Source organism: Macaca nemestrina, chromosome 9 (assembly GCF_043159975.1).
Source record: "Macaca nemestrina isolate mMacNem1 chromosome 9, mMacNem.hap1, whole genome shotgun sequence".
NCBI lineage: Eukaryota > Metazoa > Chordata > Mammalia > Primates > Cercopithecidae > Macaca > Macaca nemestrina.
This window is the reverse complement of record NC_092133.1, coordinates 15854002-15875112: the sequence shown is the minus strand read 5'-3', so window position 1 is coordinate 15875112 and position 21111 is coordinate 15854002. Positions and strand designations below refer to the sequence as shown.

Sequence of the window (21111 nt, the reverse complement as noted above, 5' to 3'; positions counted from 1 at the left end):
GTTCTGGTTCTGAGGTTCTTCATGTCTAACCAGCTCGCTGGCGATACTGTTGCTGTTGGTCTTTGTACCACATTTTGAGCAGCAATGCCTAAAGCCTCTTACCTGTAAAGGATTTCCAGGTACTTAGCAGAAAGCCCAGCTTCTCTCCCAGTACTAGCTGAGGGGCCTGTGCCCTGATTTTCTGGAGGGGAGTGACCATCTTTTCAAGGTCAAACTGAAAGCAGAGGCAGGGCTGTGGCTGCCCCAGCTCCAAGGCTGCCTGGATCCCCACCCCGGAGGCAGCTGCCGACTTGCTGGTGTGACCTCAGGCCCCCTCCTGGCTCACCATCAGTATACTGCGGTTACCCTGGCCATTATGTGGTAAACCAGAAGGCCTAAATTTGGCAAAGGGATGCATGTGATATTGGAAGGCAAAGAAACAAAGTAAGGAGGACTAGAAAGTTATGTAGCCAAGTCCCTGGTCAAATTCTGTTGCCTTCACAATCACTCCAAATTTGCCTTACTTTGCCATAGAGACCAGGCCTCAGGACTTCCTGAGGAGAAACCGACATGACCAGGGTGAGATGCTCCACACTGTTGGACGTCCACAGTGGAGAGCTGGGTGGAGACTTCCACCAGCCTCAGGGGCATGGACTCAAGTTCCTGTTCCTTCATCATAACCCACATCATCTGTGAAATTAGGGCTGTTTCTCCCAGCCTTTTCATTTATCTCAAGCTTTGTGATACACTTCCCTTTTCTTTGTTCTTGCTATATCTGTGGTCTTGGTCAATTTACTTAACTTTCTGCCATCTCCAGTGTTCTTATCTGTAAAATGAGGGTAATAGTAGCCACCTCGTTCTGAGGAATTCTCAAGGGTTAAATGAAGTAATAGTTAGCAGAGAGTCTTCCACATAAGCTCTCTGGAAGTTATTTTATCATACAAAGGATCATTCCCTTGGTTGCGTGGGACATTTTGAAAAGCATATGGATTAGGGGTAGAAGAGACCTCAGAAGGTGTCTGGACCATTCCACTCTATTTTACAGATGAGGAAACTGAGGTTCATAGAGGTCACATGACTGTCCCAAGGATACTCTTGGATAGTAAAAGCCCAAGCATGGCCTGCCCCAGATCTGTTTTGGATTTTCATACATATGTATTGCATATATTTGTAAGTTGTCTTAAATCCTCTTTGAACCAAGATCAGTTAAAAAGAGACTGCTGATTTGACAGCCTTTCCACACCATGCCTCCTTCCTCTGAGATAAGGGTCCTCAGGAATGGTAAGTCCTGGCCCTCACTGGGCTCTTCCCCACTCCTGGGCCCACAGTAGACACTAGACCAGTCACGTCTGTTTTGCCTCTGAACCCACAACCTCACCATATTCAGCATGGGCTTCTAGAAAGCCTTTACGAGCTGGCCGATCGTGATCCACGTGTAAACCCTTCCCAGACCCCGTTTCCCCTTTTCTGATTTCTATAACCACAGGCCTTGGGAGCAAGCTTTCAGAATGCACCTAATTGGTTTACCTGCCACCAGGTAGAATCAGGTAGAATCTAGGCCTTCTGCCTAGACCACTTGGTGACCACTTGGTCACCTGGCCACTCCTGGCTGCCAGGAGGCTAGGAAACACAGTTTTGTTGACATGAAAAGAGAAACAGTGAATATTTGGTGAATCCCCACAGTCTCTGCCCTGAGGAATGACATTGTTGTTCATTCTAAAAAAGCATTCCATTAATTAATTCCCATGGTGGCTGAAGAATCCTTTACCCATCAGCCTGGCTTTTTGCCTTCTAGTTCCTTCCCTGGGACACAGTGTATGTGCTATAGTGAGGGGCGTATTTCTTACTCCTGTAGGACTAGGAGCGATAATTTATAAAATGGCCATAAACCTGGTTACATGATTGAGTTATCACAAGAAGATGAACACAAGGATGTGTTTGTCTTCCCCTAAATGGAAGAGGGAATTTAGCATATGGTATCCCAGTGGTTGAAAGTGGTCCAAAGACAAATGTCTGATAATACATGAATTTGCAACAGCAACGGGGTATTTGGTGATCTCAGATTCTTCATTAGGCTTTTTGTCAGCTGAAGCGATTTTATTTGTTTATTTTGTTTTATTTTATTGAGACGAAGTCTCACTCTGTTGCCCAGGATGGAGTGCAATGGCATGATCTCGGCTCATTGCACCCTCCGCTTCCCAGATTCAAGTGATTTCCGGCTAATTTTTGTATTTTTAGTAGCCGTGTTGGCCAGACTGGTCTCAAACTCCTGACCTCAAGTGACCTACCCACCTCAGCTTCCCAAAGTGCTGGGATTATAGGTGTGAGCCACTGTGCCCAGCAAGCTGAAGGGATTTTAAATGAATAATAATAGTCATTTGATATTTCTGGTTATATCCAAATAAGTAGAAAAGTAGACTCCTGCTCAATAATGGTTTTAATGCAGTTTAACTCGGGAAGGTTCATTAAGGCCTTACAGTTTTTGCAGAGAATATTTCCATAGCAAATCACATACCCGCCGTTTCCTTGAAGATGGATGGAATACACAGCAGTTTCAAACTTGGGAGCAAATTATAGTCCTCTATTTTGAAACCAAAGATGACTTAAATAATACTTTTTTTCTTGTTAATGCCAAGAACCCAAGTAATTTGATGTCTCAGTCAGTTGCAGTTGCTGCACTTGGAATTTGAAAATATTTCAGAATCTTGAAGTAAGTTAGGAGCCAACTACAGTTTCAAAAAAATGACTGTGTCTGTGCTTATGCTGAAAGTGCAGGAAAACCCTGCTTTAGGAAGTTTTGCCAACAGTCAAGCGCAGAGCACCCTACAAAGGAATATCTAGGACAAAGTGTGGTAGAAACTCCTACTTGTGGCTTAATCAACCCCTGAAGAGCAGAGTCATTTAGATAAAAACTCCCACCCCATTAAACCATTTCAGTAAGTGTTACTGAGGACATCAAATTAATTTCTGAGCAAATAAGCATCCTTCTCATTTAATGCCCTTTACCCTTCAATATAACAGTCAGTATCAAGAGAAGTTAATTCCATCTCTAACCTTGAATCTATCCAAGGCTTTCCTATAACTTGTATAGAGTCATGTCTTTCTCCTTTTTAAGATTATTCAACATGTTCTTTTCATGGAATAAAATCCAAACTCTTCATAATAGCATTTTAAGTGCTATTTTAAGTTTGGCCCTCAGCTCACTTTATTATTATAATTGTTACTACTGAGAAAATTACCCCGACTACCATTATCACCTCTATTTCTGGTACTTCTACAAAATGCACCTGTCTTTGACCAAACTTTCACTATACACAATCATTCTGCAAGGACCTCTATGTGGATAAACTTATCCATGACCAGGTACTATTGTTATCTGTACTTGACAGGTGAGGACATTGAGGCACAGCACAGTGAGGTTAATTGCTCAACTCATAAGTGAAGGAACTTGGGCTGAGATTCAAAACACTTGTGTATGAAATAATTGCAAATTGGCTGCTGTAGTTCCAACCATCACATCTGCATTCCAAGAGGAAGGAGAAGAGCAAAAGACCTTCTGCTTAGATACCACTTAGTCACCTGGCTATTTCTGGCTGCCAGGAGGCTGGGAAATACAGTTCTGTTGATACAAAAAGAGAAAGGGTGAATATTTGGTGAATCCCTGCAGTCTCTGCCCTGAGGAATGATATTGTTGTTCATTCTGGAAAGGAATTCCATTAATTAATTCCCATGGTGGCTGAAGAATTCTTTACCCATCAGTGTGGCTTTTTGCCTTCCAATTCCTTCCCTGGCACACAGTGTATGTGGTATAGTGAGAAAGGTATTTCTCACTCCTCTAGGAATGGCAGTGATAATTTAGAAAATGACCATAAACCTAGTTACATGATTGAATTATCACAAGAAGATGAACACAAGGATGTAAATTTCACCTTTTAGCTATGATTCCATTTGATCCGTGGCAGTATAAAAATCACTGGATTTTTTTTCAGGATGGAAGATAAACACATTCAAGTCATCCGTGCCCCCTTCCCAAACATTTCACCCGTGCCACATCTGCCTTCCTGGTAAAGGTACGCAGCAGTGCCGCAGATTCATGTCTTTAATGGGATTCTGCCTACTAATTAATGTGAATATGTTGATGTCAACTCACTCACATGTTCATGACCCTTACCCTTGGCCCTTACCTGGAAAAAAAGAAAAAGTATCATGGTGTTGTAGGACTAGCAATTATTAAGAACCTTTAAGATTTTCTTTCCTTTTATTATTTTACTCAGCAACATTCAATTGACTTCTGCCCAGCATTCTAAGCAACAAGCCTATTTCACAGATTGGGGTCTCCAACCCCCAGACCATGGACCAGTACCGGAATCAGCTTCTCATACGAGTGCAAATGCTCTCATGAACTGTGCATGCGAGGGATCTAGGTTGCATGCTCCTCCTTATGAGAATCTTTTTTTTTCTTCTTCTTTCTTTCTTTTTTTTTTTTTTTTTTTTGAGATGGAGTCTTGCTTGGATGCCTAGGCTGGAGTGCAATGGCGTGATCTTGGCTCACTACAACCTCCATCTCTCGGGTTCACACAATTCTTCTGCCCCAGCCTACCAAGTAGCTGAGATTACAGTCACGCGCCACCACACCCAGCTAATTTTTGTATTTTTAGTAGAGACGAGGTTTCACCATATTGGCCAGGCTGGTCTCGAACTCCTGACCTCAAGTGATCTGCCTGCCTCGGCCTCTCGAAGTGCTGGGATTACAGGTGTGAGCCACCGCACCCAGCCTCCTTATGAGAATCTAATACCTAATGATCTGCCACTTTCTCTCATCACCCCCAGACAGGACCATCTAGTTGCAGGAAAACAAGCTCAGGGCTCCCACTAATTCTACATTATGGCGAAGTGTATAATTATTTCATTACATATTACAACGTAATAATAATAGAAACGAAGTGCACAATACATGTAATGCACTTGAATCATCCTGAAACCATCCCCACTACCTCCAGTCTGTGGAAAAATTGTCTTCCACAAAATGGTTTCCTGGTGCCACAATGGTTGGGGACTGCTGCCATAGATAACCATACTGGAGACTGTTCCTGCATTGAGATGTGAACCAGTTGCTATTAGAATATTTTAACAAATAAGAATTTGAAGACAACTCGGAGTATCCTTCCAAACTCTAATTTGAGTGTTTTCATTTTAAGCAATTAATTGAAAATGTCAAATACTTTTCTTTGTGTGTGAATATATATACATACATAAATATCTGTGTTATCAACTTTTATTTAAAGGTTTGTTACAGATTCAAAGGAGAAGAGGGGTAGAGTGAGAACCATTTTCCTATTTGAATTCTGGTGACTTCATTTAGCATTTGGGTGTACCAATGACTTGAGGACAGAGCAAACAGAAAGAAATTTTCCCACAAGAATAACTCACAGCTTTAGAAGCAGACAGTGTTTGAAACCAGACTCAGCTGTTTACTGATGTATTTCCTAAACTTTTCTAAACCTCAGTTTTCTCATTTGTAGAATGGGATGAATAAGAGGAGGATGACAATGATAATAGACATTTATGGAGGATTTCTTCTGTACTAGGTGCTAAATGTGTTATATATAATCTCACTAATTCTCATCATAATCCAATTATGTAATTACTATATTAGTATTTTCGTGGTATTATCTGTATCAGTTATCTATGGCTGCACAACAGCCCCTAAAAACTTAGTAATTTTAAACAACCACCATTTATTTAGCTTACTGGGTGTTTTTGTGTTTTTAGTAGAGACGGGGTTCACCATGTGGGCCAGGCTGGTCTTGAACTCCTGGCCTCATGTGAACTGCCCGCCTCAGCCTCCTAAAGAGCTGAAATTACAGGTGCAAGTCACCATGCCTGGCCATGTTTAATAAACATTCGCTTCCTCCGCTGAAAGCCCATTATCCATTTAAATGAGCAAGGAGACTCTCTAATTCCTAATTCAGTATAAGAATTGGCACTATCTGAAACCACCTAGGAAATGAGCACTCAGACCTGGCTGGGAGGAGTCTGGGATGTGTGAGGGGCCCCCGTGGGCCTCCCACTAGGGCAAGTTCTGCAGTTACAGAGCAAAAGGAGATGTGTTTCAGGATTTCTGCTTTTCTACGATTACTTTATGGAAAATCTTTTTCAGATCTCACAGATCCCTGAGGAGTCTCCGTTTGGACCTGGGAAAGCTGTTAGGAAGTCTAATTAAAAGAGAACAATCATGATATGGGGATTAGTCTAACTGGATAGGGTCAAGCTGGGCACTGTTTCTTCCTTTTCTAAGTTAGTAGGGAAAATTTCTTTAACAGGAAAAAAAAATACATTAGCAAATGATAGGCTCCAAGTAGACCTAGTTAGGTAGGATTTTCACAAAGAGTAAGATACCAGCTTTGAAAAAAAATATAAAGGAAAATAAATAACCATGTGTTAAAGTTATGGGACTGGCAGGACAATAATAATAATAATAGTAACCATAATAAGTACTAGAAAGCAGGTGCTACTGGGCATAAATGCAGTCATGACCCACCCTGGTTTAACTGTCTCTGTCAGGGCCAGTGCCTGTGTATTAATGATTAGAGGAGAAACACTTCATGCGCTTAATGTTGTGGGGGGATGTTTTCTGGTAATAGCCAGTTGATTTTACTTGCTAGCTGAACAGAGGAGAACAGAAACTATATTAATGACAATAATAAAACTAATAATAGCTAGCACTTACCAGGTGCTTACTATGTGCCAAGAACTGTTTTGAGTGTATTACCTTTGTCTTCTCTTTGAGTCTTCACAGTCTTTTATGGGTGAGGAAATTGAGGTCTGGAGATGTCAAGTCACTTTCCAAGGCACGCAAAGCTTAATTTTGGCAAGCTGGGATCAAACCATGCATTGTCCCCGGGTGGGGACAAGCTCATTTTGGAAAAGTGCTTTGGGGCACAGGGCCTGTTCCCTTCATCATCCCAGTCATTGGCCAGGGAAACTTTCAAGTTCAAGCTTTTAAGTTCAAAGCTTGAAGCAATGAGGCTCTCGTTACTCCCTGCCTGAGGATAGAGCCCAGCACACCTATTTCTCATGTGGGTAGCACTGAACTTTCTCCAAACTCATAGTTTTCGAGTATTTCATCTGGAATTTATTTTTGTTTATGATGTGAGTTTTGAGATAGAGCATTCCATCCAGCCCTGATAGCCAGCCAGTTATTCCTGCATCATTCATTTATGAATGGTCCTCTTCACATGGAATTAAAATGCCACCTTTGTATGTATTTTGCTGCCATATAGACTGCAATCTATTTCTGAACCTATTTTGTTCTTGATCTTTCTTTTTTCCTCTGTCAGTGGTGCATTAGATTATAGTGTAGTTCAGTATTTTGTGTATATATATATATACATAAAATATATACATGTGTGGTATATATATATAATATATGTGTGTATGTGTATTTATGCATAAACTTAAAATAGTATAGTGAGTTGCATAATTTTGTAAGAGGACCTCCCAAATATTTTTCCCTTTTAAACTTCTCTTGGTCATTCTCAGATAGGTATTACTCCATACAAACTTTAAAATAGTTTCATGCACTCCCAACGTCCACGAAAGAAGCATTGGATGCTGGTTTGAATTGCGTTTCATTTCTAAGTTAATTTGAGGACTGATGTTTTTATGGTATAAAGTTTTCCAATACCAGGAACATACTATGTCTCTCCAGTTTTGGGGGTCTTATTTTAGGATCTTCAATAAGATTTTATGGTTTTATTTATATAGGTTCTGTGCCTTTATTATTAAATTTATTCCTGGTTAATATGGTGAATAGGATTTTTAAAAGATTTCCATTTCATAACTGCTTTTGTCTAGTGTGGCAGGCACTGTTGTGCTGGCCCACATTCCTACAACCTCCCTGCTTAAGTGTTCCCAGGTTTACATTCTCATTGAGGTGCCGAGAATTAAGATGTTCTAGGAGACTGTTGGGAGATGAGGAAATAATCCCCCAGCTACCTCACCTCTTTCCGGGTTCATGATTATGCACACGGGGGAGGTTTCCAAGGACCAGCTTACTGAGGAGGAAAAACCCAGTTTGGGGCTCACAGAGAAGTCAGCCCAATATATCATGGCATGCTAAAATGAATGCTGTCACTCAGGGGATGACCTGAAATTAATAAGGGCAGAAATTCAAGAAGCATACCTTGCCACAAACTTGATGTGGAGGGAGAAGTGACTTGAAGTAAGGATATACGTAGATTCCTGGGAAGTGGTATATGGTCTGCCTGGTTGGTCAAATATCTGACAAGAACAAAATTAGAAAATCAGAAACAAAGAGGTCTTGGGAAGAAGCATGTGGATGGGCCAAGGGTGTAGGCACAAAACATGCGGATCTTTGTGATCCACGTCAGTGCCCAACAGGGGGGATCCACCACAGAGAAGGTGTGAAACATTAATGTGGCTAACAAACATATGGAAAAAAGCTCATTATCACTGGTCATTAGAGAAACACAAATCAAAACCACAATGAGATACCATCTCACGCCAGTTAGAATGGCCATCATTAAAAAGTCAGGAAACAACAGACACTGGAGAGGATGTGGAGAAGTTAGGAATGCTTTTATATTGTTAGTGGGAGTGTAAATTAGTTCAACCATTGTGGAAGAAAATGTGGCGATTCCTCAAGGATCTAGAACCAGAAATACCACTTGACCCAGCGATCCCATTACTGGGTATATGCCCAAAGGATTATAAATCATTCTACTATAAAGACACATGCACATGTATGTTTATTGCAGCACTATTGACAATAGCAAAGACTTGGAACCAACCCAAATGCCCATCAATGATAGACTGGATAAAGAAAATGTGGCACATATACATCATGGAAAACTATGCAACCATAAAAAAGGATGAGTTCATGTCCTTTGCAGAGACAAGGATGAAGCTGGAAACCATCATTCTCAGCAAACTAACACAAGAACAGAAAACCAAACACTGCATGTTCTGTCTCATAAGTGGGAGCTGAACAATGAGAACACATGGACACAGGGAGGGGAACATCTCACACCAGGGCCTGTCAGGGGCCGGGGGGCTAGATGAGGGATAGCATTAGGAGAAATACCTAATGTCGATGATGGATTGATGGGTGCAGCAAACCACCATGGCATGTGTATACCTATGTAACAAACCTGCACATTCTGCACATATATCCCAAAACTTAAAGTATAAGAAAGAAAGAAAGAAAGAAAGAAAGAAAGAAAGAAAGAAAGAAAGAAAGAAAGAAAGAAAGAGAGAGAGAGAGAGAGAGAGAGAAAGAGAGAGAGAGAGAAAGAAAGAAAGAAAGAAAGAGAGAGAGAAAGAAAGAGAGAGAGAAAGAAAGAAAGAAAGAAAGAAAGAAAGAAAGAAAGAAAGAAAGAAGGAAGAAAGAAAAGAAAGAAAGGAAGGAAGGAAGGAAGGAGAGCAAAGGGTACAAGGCAGGTGGTGGGGTGGTGAAAACTGAGGTCAGTTAATTTGGATATTATAGGAACAATATGCAAATCACATGCCAAACAGCACCCATTGTTTTGAGTCAAGAACTCAAGCAGTATTTGAAAAAACATTGAGTTACTGTTTATGCAATTTAACAAAACCCCCAATAACCAGAAGGTTTACCATATGGGGCATTTTTGTTGAAGAACTTGTGACAAATCTTTGGAAAATGTATTAATCACTTCTCTTACCTTAGAAATACAGGAAAACAAACATCACAGGCTCAGTCTCTGACAGTTGGAATATCGATCATAAGATTTTAAATGGCCTTGGTATAGAAAATGAGATTTGGTTTTTAGAAACAGATTCTGATTTACAAAGGTGTTTTCTCCATTTGACCAGACTATTAAAAGTGGATATACTAGATTATAAATTGTTTTGTTTACCTCTGTATTCCTAGTGCCTCTCACAGGGTCTGATGTGGGAGGGGAGGGGACAAATAGATATTTGTTGAATGAATAAATGATATCCAAGTTAATCAAGCATTTTAGTTAGTTGAGGCTAGTTATGTAGCTTGATGAAATCTGCCATTTGTTAAGGAATGAGGGTAGACCATATGAAATTCCAAGCCTGTGACTTGGTAGAATATTTTCCTATATTTTCTTGATAGAATATCATCTGAATTCCACCCGGTGTGAACTTCTTGATGATACAGCACAGTGATTCAGGGTTCAAGACTTGCAGAAACAAACCTGTGTTCAAATCTTGGCTCTACCTCCTGCTAGCTGTGTGATCTTCGGTAAATTACATAATTTTTCTGGGCTGAAATGTCCTCACCTATTAAACGGGGATAATGTATTCCTAATAGTGTTGATATGAAGATAAACTATGATGACAAAAGAAAGCACTTGGCTTAATGCCTGCACATGGTAAATGATCAATAAATGGTTTTTATTACCATCATTATTATTAGTGAATGTATTTATTTTGGTTGCCTCTCTCTAGAATATTTAACTTTCTGTCATTTTGAAGTCAATTTTCAGTGACAGATGACACAATGTTTTGCTTCTGAGTGGGACTATTTATGAGGAAGACGCATAAGGGAAACTTTCAGGGGTTGAACATGTTCTATGTCACAATCTGAAATGTCTGAAATGTCATCAAGATGAACATTTATTATTAGTGCACTTCTGTTTGTATATGATAACTCAATATAATCTTCCCTGTTTAGGGTTGGTGTAAAGATGAGGGAGAAGCTGTTGAAATACCTGGCACCATAAAGAAAAGGGACGAAGCATTGCATTTTCTCTTAGAGGAGCCCCCATATCTTCATATAAATGCCTCTCCATCTACCCCACCCTCTCATTGTGCCCCCCCCCACCATCTAATCTTTCTGCCTTTGGAATTAGGAGAACACCCACACAACCTAGCCGGCCAGGTAGATGTGGTCTTGGAAAATGGGAAAAAGGAAAGTTGATGGGTCATTTTATGAGCCGCAAAGTATAGCGTTCTACTTTATACAGATATAGTGTGCATGGAGCTGGGTTGGGGAGGTCAGCACCTGCTTTGGGCTGTGAACTTCTTGTTGTTGCCAAATGAGTTGGTCAAGATAGGATGTTAATTTAGTAGAATGATTGTCATTGCTGCTCATGAAAAGGTCCGGGAGTCCATACTGGTGCACGGTCTACCACAGTCTCTCTTCCCTCTCTCTCTTTCCCTCTCTCTCTCACACACAGACACACATTCTGATATTTGGGATATTCATTTTCTTTAAATCCTCCTACTATAAACAGGGATCTCACTCACCAAGTTCTCTGTAGCATCTTTGTCCCTCGGTAGAAATTCATACATGTTCCCTATGCCGGCTGCATCTGTGGAGGTCATGTATACCCGCAGAATGAGCCTGGACTTTTTCTATGGAAGCCACTGAAATAAATGCCAACCTTGGCACAAATGAATATGTTTAAAGGCTCCAGTTTCCACATGCCTACCACATTTCTTAGTGGGGGGAGGAAATTGGGACACTTTCCCTTGGATATATGATTGAATTTTTAAAAATCTATCAACTTGGTCCTTATGGCCATTGCATGGATATTACCATGGTTTAAACTTTCTGGAACCTCTTTTAGCGTCATGGAGCATAATGGAAGATGGTCTTTAATCACAACTCTGGCCCCACCGCCACCTCCTCCACACCTATCAAAAGCAGCACCAGCAGTGTGAGGATCAATCACCCCAAACTGTTTTTAGACCTGTCTCTTCCTCAGAAGAAAAGGCATATTTGCTTCGATTCACGCCATACAACACTTTATGAATATGCTTTCCTGTCTGCCTATGTAAAGGAAAGAGTGGAAATAAAGGACAAAACCAATAAAGACCCAAACCAAAAGCACATGTCTTGAAGGGGAGCACACCAGGCCAGCAATGGCTGTTAAACAGATGAATCCACTGAAATGTAAAATATTCTGCAAAGTTTTGGCAGCTTTGAAATGCTACACTTTTTAGCTCTCATCTGTTAATCATCTGAGGGGACTTTCACAGCTTGCCAGAAGGGACCATCTTCTTTCTCTTCATTCCCACAACTGGAAGTGCACACGATTCAGCAACTGAAGTGATAGATAGGATGGAAATACAGCCATCAAAGCACTAAATGAAAAAAAAATAACTGCAGGAAGAGAGAGAGAGAGCGAGCTATTTTTACCCACCTTAACGTCTTCTTTTTTATTATTATTATTATACTTTAAGTTTTAGGGTACATGTGTGCAACGTGCAGGTTTGTTACATATGTATACATGTGCCATGTTGGTGTGCTGCACCCATTAACTCGTCATTTACATTAGGTATAGATTTGCCCACCTTCACTTCTAACTGAATCTCACTGTATATATTTTTCAGCATATAAGCTTTTGAGTTAGTTTCAAGGTAAGTCAGAAAGCTCTAGTCATATCGATGATATAATGCTAGGAAAGCAAAATGACATAATGAGAAGAATTAAAGTTCTACACAAAAATATTTGAAGATTCTCTCAGGAAATTGATCTCCTTTATGTAGTATTTTTTAAAAGCAAAAGAAATCATCAACAGCACTAAATTTAAAACCAAGATAAAAAGCCTCCCCACCATTATTCTAATTAGTTCCCTTAGGACAGGGCCATTCCAGATGCCTAGGAATGGCCCAGAGACCACTGTTTTCCAAGAGAAAATAGTAACTCCAACCAGAGAGATCATCCGCTGTAAATACAATATGATGCATTTAAGGCACATCACATAGGATAAACTAGACCAATGCACACCTGTGTCAGGCGTGCAGTTTTGTCATCAGCAACTGAGTCTGCAGTGACATGGACCAAATGACTAGGAAGTCAGCCAGAGAACTCTGGATGGTTAGATTACCTCTGAGAAAGACCTTTCTACTATTGGAGGAAGAACTTCTAACTGTCCAAAGATGGACCAGGCTGGTGGACCAGTATGGACATGACTAGATCGGTAGTTCTCAAATTGTGCTGCCCATTAGACTCTCCTGGTGGAGCTTTAAAACAATCCCTATTTCCTGGCTGTGCCTGTCTGGGGTGAGGCTCAGGCATCAGTATTTTTGAAGATTTCCAGGTGACTGCAGCCACCTGTGGGCTAGGTAAATGTTTGAGAGCTCCAGTGGACCTGCTCAGTGCTTCTCAGACTTTAAGATGCACACACAGCACCAGGGCATGTGGTGAAAATGTGGATTCTAGGCTGGGCGCAGTGGCTCATGCCTGTAATCCCAGCACTTTGGGAGGCTGAAGCAGGAGAATTGCTTGAGCCCAGGAGCTCAAGACCAGTCTCAGCCACATGGCACAACCCTATAAAAAATGCAAAAATTAGCTGAGTGTGGTGGGCTGCACCTATAGTCTCAGCTACTTGGGAGGCTGAGGTGGGAGGATCACTTGAGCCCTGGGACATAGAGGCTGCCGTGAGCCATGATCACACCACTGCAGTCCAGCCTGGGTAACAGAGTGAGACCCTGTCTCAAAAAAAAAAAAAAAAAAAAAAAAAAAAGCAGATTCTGGTTCAGTGAGTCTGGGGTGGGGCCTGAGATTCTACATTTCTAAACAGCTCCAGAGTGAGGCCGCTGCTGCTGGCCCAGGAACCACACTTCGAGTAGAGAGGCCAGGATGACTCAAGATCCTCTTCACCCCGGGGTTTCTATAGGATTCAGCATCATTCTGAAGGAAGAGATAGTGGGCTATGAGCAAACACAGAGCAGCCTGCCACCTTCGCTGGCTACAAGCTGGAGGCAACTCCCTTCTCATTCATGTGCCTCAGTTTCTCCATTTAAACAAAAGAGGAATTTTTTTAAAGCTCTGCACAGCCCCCTCTAACCTTCCCTCTCTGAGGCACCATTAAAATAATCAAAGCCCCTAACAAGGGAGAGCTCACAATTTTTAGAGTCCCACAGAGAAGCTGACCAGCAGGGAAGGCTTGCAGGGAAACAACAGTCGGCATTCTCTCTTAGCTATTTGGGCTCCTGAATTATACCTGCATCCTGGACCTATCGTGCCCTGCATTTGTGCTAATACTCATTTATCCCAGACGAGTTTGAAAAGGGAACAGGTCAGCTTTGAGGGGGACTCACGCATTCCTTGACTGACACATTTGTATTGAGTGCCTAGAATGGCAGGGCCTGGTGAAAAAGGTAAGAAGATTTCGTCCTTGCCTAGAGGTAGAGGTCACAGAAGACTCTGAAAGCTGTGATGGAAGTCTTGGCAGGGGACAGGGGCACAGAAGCGGTGGTGGATAGTTCTTTCAGACGGGCATGTCAGGAAGGCTTCAAGGAGGAGGTGACTGAACTGAAAGGTGAGTGTACAGCTCAGTGGACAGGGCAGCCTGGGTAGGAGTTCAGTGTGAGCTGCAGTGGCCTCCTGAGGCCTAGGGTTGGGAGGCACTAGAAGAGAAGTGTTTGAGCCCCATGGAGAGATGGGGATAGGGCTGATGGAGACAGATGGACAAGATGAAATTTTATTTCTTCCAAATCAATGACTTTTAGGATCTATTCAGCGTTCATCTGGATTAGAGGTTGAATGGTGCAGAGGGAAAGGTAGAGAATAAGGGACCCACCCCCAGGCCTGAGTAGCATTCTTTTATTGTTCCAGTCATTCAGTGCTGGCCCCAGCTCACAAAAGGAAGCCCTGCAGATAAGCGGACTCATTCTTGTTAGAAAACAATTTCACAGGTGCTCACTGGGCCGGGGACATGTCTCTCTCTGGGTATGCTTATTCCCTTCAGTAGACACCATTGGCTCCTGTGTCACTAGATTGGCCAACAGTCTCAGTTTTCTCACAACCAAGGGGTTTCCTGGATGTGAAGCTTTCCATGCTAACACTGGGAAAGTCCTGGGCAAACCAGGAGGAGTTGGTCACCCTGCTCATCACATCCCCTGGGGGCGACTCTGACTTCAGCTGTGGCAGACAGGAACTGGGTGTGCTGACAGGGTCCCTCCTCAAGGGTTTCTGCCCCTCTCTTTTCTGTAGCAAGACTTTCTCCAAAACCCCAGGAGCCAAGCTTCACAAACCGCTGCTTTATTCACATGGGAAAACCAAGGTTCAGGCATAAAGCAGGAGGAATATGTCACCCACCTGCTACTTTTGCCCCACATGACCCTGGGGATGTGATCAAGGACATCCTATCGAGATGGAAGAGTTTTCCTGCCATCAGCCATCATTGCCATTTATAAACACAAGTGGAAGACGGCTTTTGGAGGGTAGCTTTATTTCTCCACTTTGCCCACAGAGCTTGGCAGCATTTAAAATTCAGTCACTGTCATCGGCAAACCCCTTTGAGCAGAAACAATTCCATCATTCTCTTCCTACTTGCAAAGATGTTTAAGATTAAGATCTAAATATTTTAAAGGTATCTATGAAGATTGGATTCTTTTCTTAGTGATGACTTGATGAATAAATGATGCCCTAATTTCAGTTTAATTATTGTCTAATGCTCTCTAATTCATTTCAGATTGGTGTTTAACTTCTTTCTCAACTTGACAACCTTTCAGGCAAAACTGATCAAAAAAAGCCAAGACTCCTTTTACACAGGCACGGATTAGTTGTCTCTAGATATCAAATAAAGAAAAATAGCTGTTCAAATCCCTAATAGTTTTGGCACTCTGTAAATTTAAACTCATCCAAAACACATCTTTAAAAAATATTTTAAAGTAAGGGAAGGATTTTGAGCTCAGAGTCTGAGATTTTGTTCTGCCAAGTTTGAGCATGGAGCAGATTTTTACGGTTGAATTATAAGCCCCTGAAAATAGGTTTATTATGGAAGTGTGAACACACAACTATAGCCTACAGCAACATGAATGGCCCCCTTATCATAATGCTCCGATCCTCTCTTTGTGCTGAATTGGCAAAGCAAGATACCTGCTTTGGCCTTTTTGCTAATACATGTCAATGTCAGTTAAGAGCTTGTGCCCCTCTTTAGGGAGATGCCTCAAAGTTTTTAGTAATCTTGAATTGCTAGGGGCTCCTATGTCCCCATGTCAGGAATTAATCTACCATTTATGATAGAATAGTTGATGACCTCAGAAACATTTTCTTGTGGAAGGAGAAACGGGGGCTTTTGGAGGAGAGTGTGATAGCTGTGGTTGCGTTGATTGCCTGGGTCTTTAATGGCCAGCTATGGAGCAAGTTTCTCAGCAGACAGAAAGGACAGGTGCACGTCCCCGGGGCATGTTCCTGGGCCTGGGAAAGAGAGTATGGGACACACAGGGGGAAACTATTGTTTGCCCAAACTTTAAATGCTCTGCATTCTTTTGCCTCTGAAGTTTTCCCTAAAAAGCCTACATGTTTATTTTCTGGCACTAGTTTTTTCTCTACTACAAAGTAAAACATTTGGAATTCTATTGCATGGTACTCATACAATTTTCATAACAGAATTAAATTAGCCTCAGCTGCAGAGTGAACCTCCATTGTGATTGGCTCCAAAAGGCAGTCTCTGTCAAGGGAGTCCATTCTCCAAGGCTGGTCACTGGGTAAAAATCATCAACACCAGAGCTGCCTTAAACACGTGCCGAGTTAAACCTGATAGGGGGATTTTTGACTTTCACCAACTCAGTGCAGGCATACCTCAGTGATATTGTGGGTTCAGTTCCAGACCACCATAGTAAAGCAACTTGCAAATTTTCTTTTGGTTTCTCAGTGTGTATAATAGTTATGTTTACACTATACTGTAGTCTATTAAGCGTGCAATAGAATTATGTCTGAAAAACAGTCTACATATCTTAATCTAAAAATACTTCACTTTGCTAAAAAATGCTAAGGATCATCTGAGCCTTTAGCAAGCTGTAATCTTTTGCTGGCAAAGGGTCTCGCCTCAATTTTCTCAATGATGATGGCAGCTGACTGATAAGGATGGTGGCTGGTGAAGGTTGGGGTGGCTGTGGCAATTTCTTAAAATAAGATAACAATGAAGTTTGCCCCATTTATTGACCCTTTCATGAAATATTTTTTTAGTATGCAGTGCTGTCTGATAGCATTTTACTCACGAGTAGAACTTCTTTCAATATTGGAGTCAATCCTCTGAAACCCTTTTGCCGCTTTATCAATTAAGTTTGTAAATATTCTAAATCCTTTGTTGTCATTTCAGCAATGTTCACAACATTTTCAGCAGGAATAGATTCCATCTGAAGAAACCACTTCCTTTGCTCATACATGAGAAGCAACTCCTCATCTGATCAAATTTTCTCCTGAGATTACAGCAATTCAGTCACGTCTTCAGGCTCCATTTCTAGTTCTAGTTCTTTTGCTGTTTCCACCACATCTGCAGTGACTTCCTCCACTGAAGTCTTCAACACCTCCAAGTCATCCACAAAGGTTGGAATCATTTTTTTTCCAAACTCCTGTTAATGTTGATATTTTGACCTCCTCCCATGAATCACAAATGTTCTTAATGGCATATAGAGTGGTGAACTCTTCCTAGAATGTTTTCAACTTACTTTTCCCAGATCCATCAGAGGAATCACTATCAATGGTAGCTAGAGCTTTATGAAATGTATTTCCTGAAAAACAAGACTTGAATGTCAAAATTACTATTTGATCCAGGGGCTGCAGAAAGGATATTGCGTTAATGAAAACATTAATCTCCCTGTACCTCTCCATCAGAGCTCTTGAGTAACAAGGTGCATTGTTAATAAGCAGTAATCTTTTGAAAAGAATTTTTTTTTGGATAGTAAGTCTCAACAGTGGACTTAAAATATTCAGTAAACCATCCTGAAAACAGATGTGCTGTCATCTAGGCTTTGTTGTTCCATTTATAGAGCATAGGCAGAGTAGATTTAGCATAATTCCTAAGTGTCATAGAATTTCTGGAATGGTAAGTGAGCACTGGTTTCAACTGAGTCACCAACTGTGTTAGCCCCTAATGACGCATTAGTCAGCGTATCCTCTGGAGCTTTGAAGCCAGGCATTGACTTCTCCTCCATGGCTATGAAGGTCCTAGATGACATCTTCTTCCAATAAAAGGCTGTTGAGTATAGCCACCTCCATCAATGATCTCAGCATGATCTTCTGGATAACTTGCTGCTGCTTCTACATCACCACTGTGGCTTCACCTTGCACTTTTATATTATGGAGATGGCTTATTTCCTTAAACCTTACAATCCAACATCTGCTAGCTTCAAACTTTTCTTGGGCAGTTTCCTCCCCTCTCTTAGCCTTCATAAAATTGAAGAGAGTTAGGGCCTTGATCTGGATTAGGCTTTGGCTTAAGGGAATGTTCTGGCTGGTTTGATCTTCTATCCAGACCACTAAAACTTTCTCCATCTCAGCAAGAAGGCTATTTTGCTTTCTTATCATTCTTGTGTTCCCTGGAGTGGCAGTTTTAATTTCCTTCAAGGACTTTTATTTTGCATTCACAGTTTGGCTGATTGGAACAAGAGGCCTAGCTTTCAGCCTATCTTGGTTTTTGACATGCCTTCCTCACCAAACTTAATCATTTCTAGCTTTTAATTAAGTAAGAGACATGTGACTCTTCCTTTCACTTAAACACTTAGAGGCCATTGTAGGGTTATTAATTGGCCTAATTTCAATATTATTATGTCTCAAAGAGTAAGGAGGCTCAAAGACAGAGAGAGAAAGATGAGGTCATAGCTGGTTGGTGGAGCAATTAGAAGGCATTTGACACTTATGGATTAAGTTTGCTGTGTTATATGGGTATGGCTTATGGTGCCCCAAAACAATTAAAATAGCAACAACAAAAGTCATTGATCACAGATCACCATAACAGACATCATAATTATGACAAAGTTTGAAATGTTAAGAGAATTACTAAAATGTGACCCAGAGATCTAAGGTGAGCATATACTGTTGGAAAAATGATGCCAGTAGATTTTCTTATTGCAGAGTGGCTGCAAACCTTCAACTTGTAAAAGACACAAAATCTGTGAAACACAATAAAACAGAGCACAATAAAATGGAGTATGGCTGTGTAGTCTAATATCAGTGAGCCAGAAATGTACTAAGTAGACTCTAAGAGAATTAGGTTTTGGTTACACATCTCTTCGACCTCTCTGCAATCCTCAGCCCAGGGAAGCAAATGAGGGCATGAGACACTTGGCATTTGTTGAGTGCTTACTATGTGCTCAGCACTATTAAAAGAATTTTCTGTGTATTAATTCATAAAATTTCTCCCAACAACCCTAGAGGTAGTTACTATTATCTCCATTTTACACATGAGGAAATACTCTTAGCAGAGGGGAAGAAAGGTTATAGGAGCTTCAGCTTTGCATACCAGCCTCCCCAGGTTTGCACTGCAGCTCTGCCACGTAATAGCTGTGTGCCCCTAGGCTAGTTACTTGGGCTCTCTGGGCTTCAATTACCACTAAAATGTTATTTCTCTAAAACGGGAAAAACAATATGAAATTACAGTTAAAGGTGCTTGAGATAGAAATTTCTCTTTGATTACGTGGGAAAATTCTATATTTTGATTGTTGAACACATTTTAAGATGATCTTTTTCAGTTTATTGCTCATAAGTTTATGCTGCCATACTTGTCTCCAAACATCACGTTATACTTATGAAGGGACTGTGGTGTGTTTAGGATGGAAGTGAGGAGTGGAGGAGGGGAACGGAGGAAGAAAGGAACCAGCAGCAAGTGCTGGAATGACCATGTAAACCCGAAAATGCTTGAGAGTGAAGCCAGTGTGGAGGGACGCAGAGGCAAAAAAGAAAAAAAGAGCAACAACCTAGCCCCACAAGGATGTCATCCCAGCATATTGATCCAGCCCTGCTTGAAGCAGGATCTATTTTTTGGGCCTTTCAGTTATATGATCCATACATTTTTATTTTTGGCTGTGGCAGTTTGAACGGATTGTATACAAAATCAAAATAATACCATCTAAAATAATATCCTACTTCATTTCCTTTCACCTCTACTCTTCAACAGTTCAAACCTAATTGGAGAGACAGCATGCTATCTAGCCATTCATGATTATTCTTGCCTTTTATCCATCATCCATTCATCCATCCATCCATCCATCCATCCATCCAGCCATCCATCCATGTATCCACCCAGTATCTATTGAGCACTCACTTGGAACCAGATGTGAAAAGAACAAAGATGAATGAGAGAATGCATCTTTTCCTTAAAGAGCTGCAGGCACATTCACAAAACTGCATATCTGGTAAAACAGCTACTATTCAATAGCAATGTACAGTTAGAGGGGCGGCCTTACAAATGGGATGGTGTGACTTTGGGAGAAGTTTCTCAACATTTCCATGTATTGATTATTTAAGTTTACTTAAAATATTGTACAGGTTATATGGTACATTCTAATACAATCCCCACCTTTTTCTTCAGCTCTCTGAATTGAATGATGCACATTTTTGAATGAATGAATTCTCAAACTTCAAGCCCTCTCCATGTGCATACATCTTCACTGCCTCAAAAGACTCCAGCATGAGGCCGGGGAAGAAAAGTGTCAAGTATGTTTAATATTTAAACAGTTTAGAACCTCCCTATATCTTCTGCCATAGAGACATGGATTTATTTCCTGGTGAGAAGGAGAGATCCTTTCTCAAGAGCTCCTAATAGAAATCCTTCAATCACTCTCAGTGAGTGGCCTTTAAACACAGGTAGAGACCTATCATCAAATGGATGTTATTTAGAAGATATGTTTAAAAGACTAAAGAAGAGACTGGCCTGTCCAGCTGATAAATTATTTTTCAGCCAATTTCTCCCTGCTAAGGGTACCTAAATCTTATCACAAAAATGATCAAACATAAGGCAACTTTATTAGGAATGCATCCTTGATTTGTACCATTTGAGATGATTGTGGGCTTATTATTTATTTTGCAAATGAACTCTGAAAACCTTTCATGTGCAGTGTTATTTGGTAACAAGATTTGATTTAGAATTCACATTGAGCATAATAGGCTATCAAAGGAAATGTTGCATCAGAATCTTTTGTGCTGTGTGTGTGAAATATTCAAAGTAATTACGAATATGACAACATTTAAATCATACATTTAAGAGGAAAATGGTGCAAAAAATTCTTGCTTGATATTCAGATAATATGAGCAGCTTATAAGCCTTTGTGTTTTACTTATCTGCATTGTAAATAATATTAGGAGCATCCCAAAATCATGGATTATTTATAAAACACAGATCAAAAGTCAATGAGTTTAAAAAACAGAAAGTTAGACTTTTTAGT

General features: G+C 40.9%; 1 long non-coding RNA gene across 1 annotated transcript; it reads left to right on the top strand.

Annotated features, from left to right (window-relative positions):
* The first annotated feature begins 23 nt into the window (after positions 1–23).
* Positions 24–20730, top strand: LOC139356045 (uncharacterized). The gene is made up of 3 exons (XR_011607418.1): positions 24–119; positions 17049–17275; positions 20259–20730. It is a non-coding gene; the product is annotated as an uncharacterized lncRNA (long non-coding RNA).
* The last annotated feature ends 381 nt before the right edge of the window (positions 20731–21111 follow it).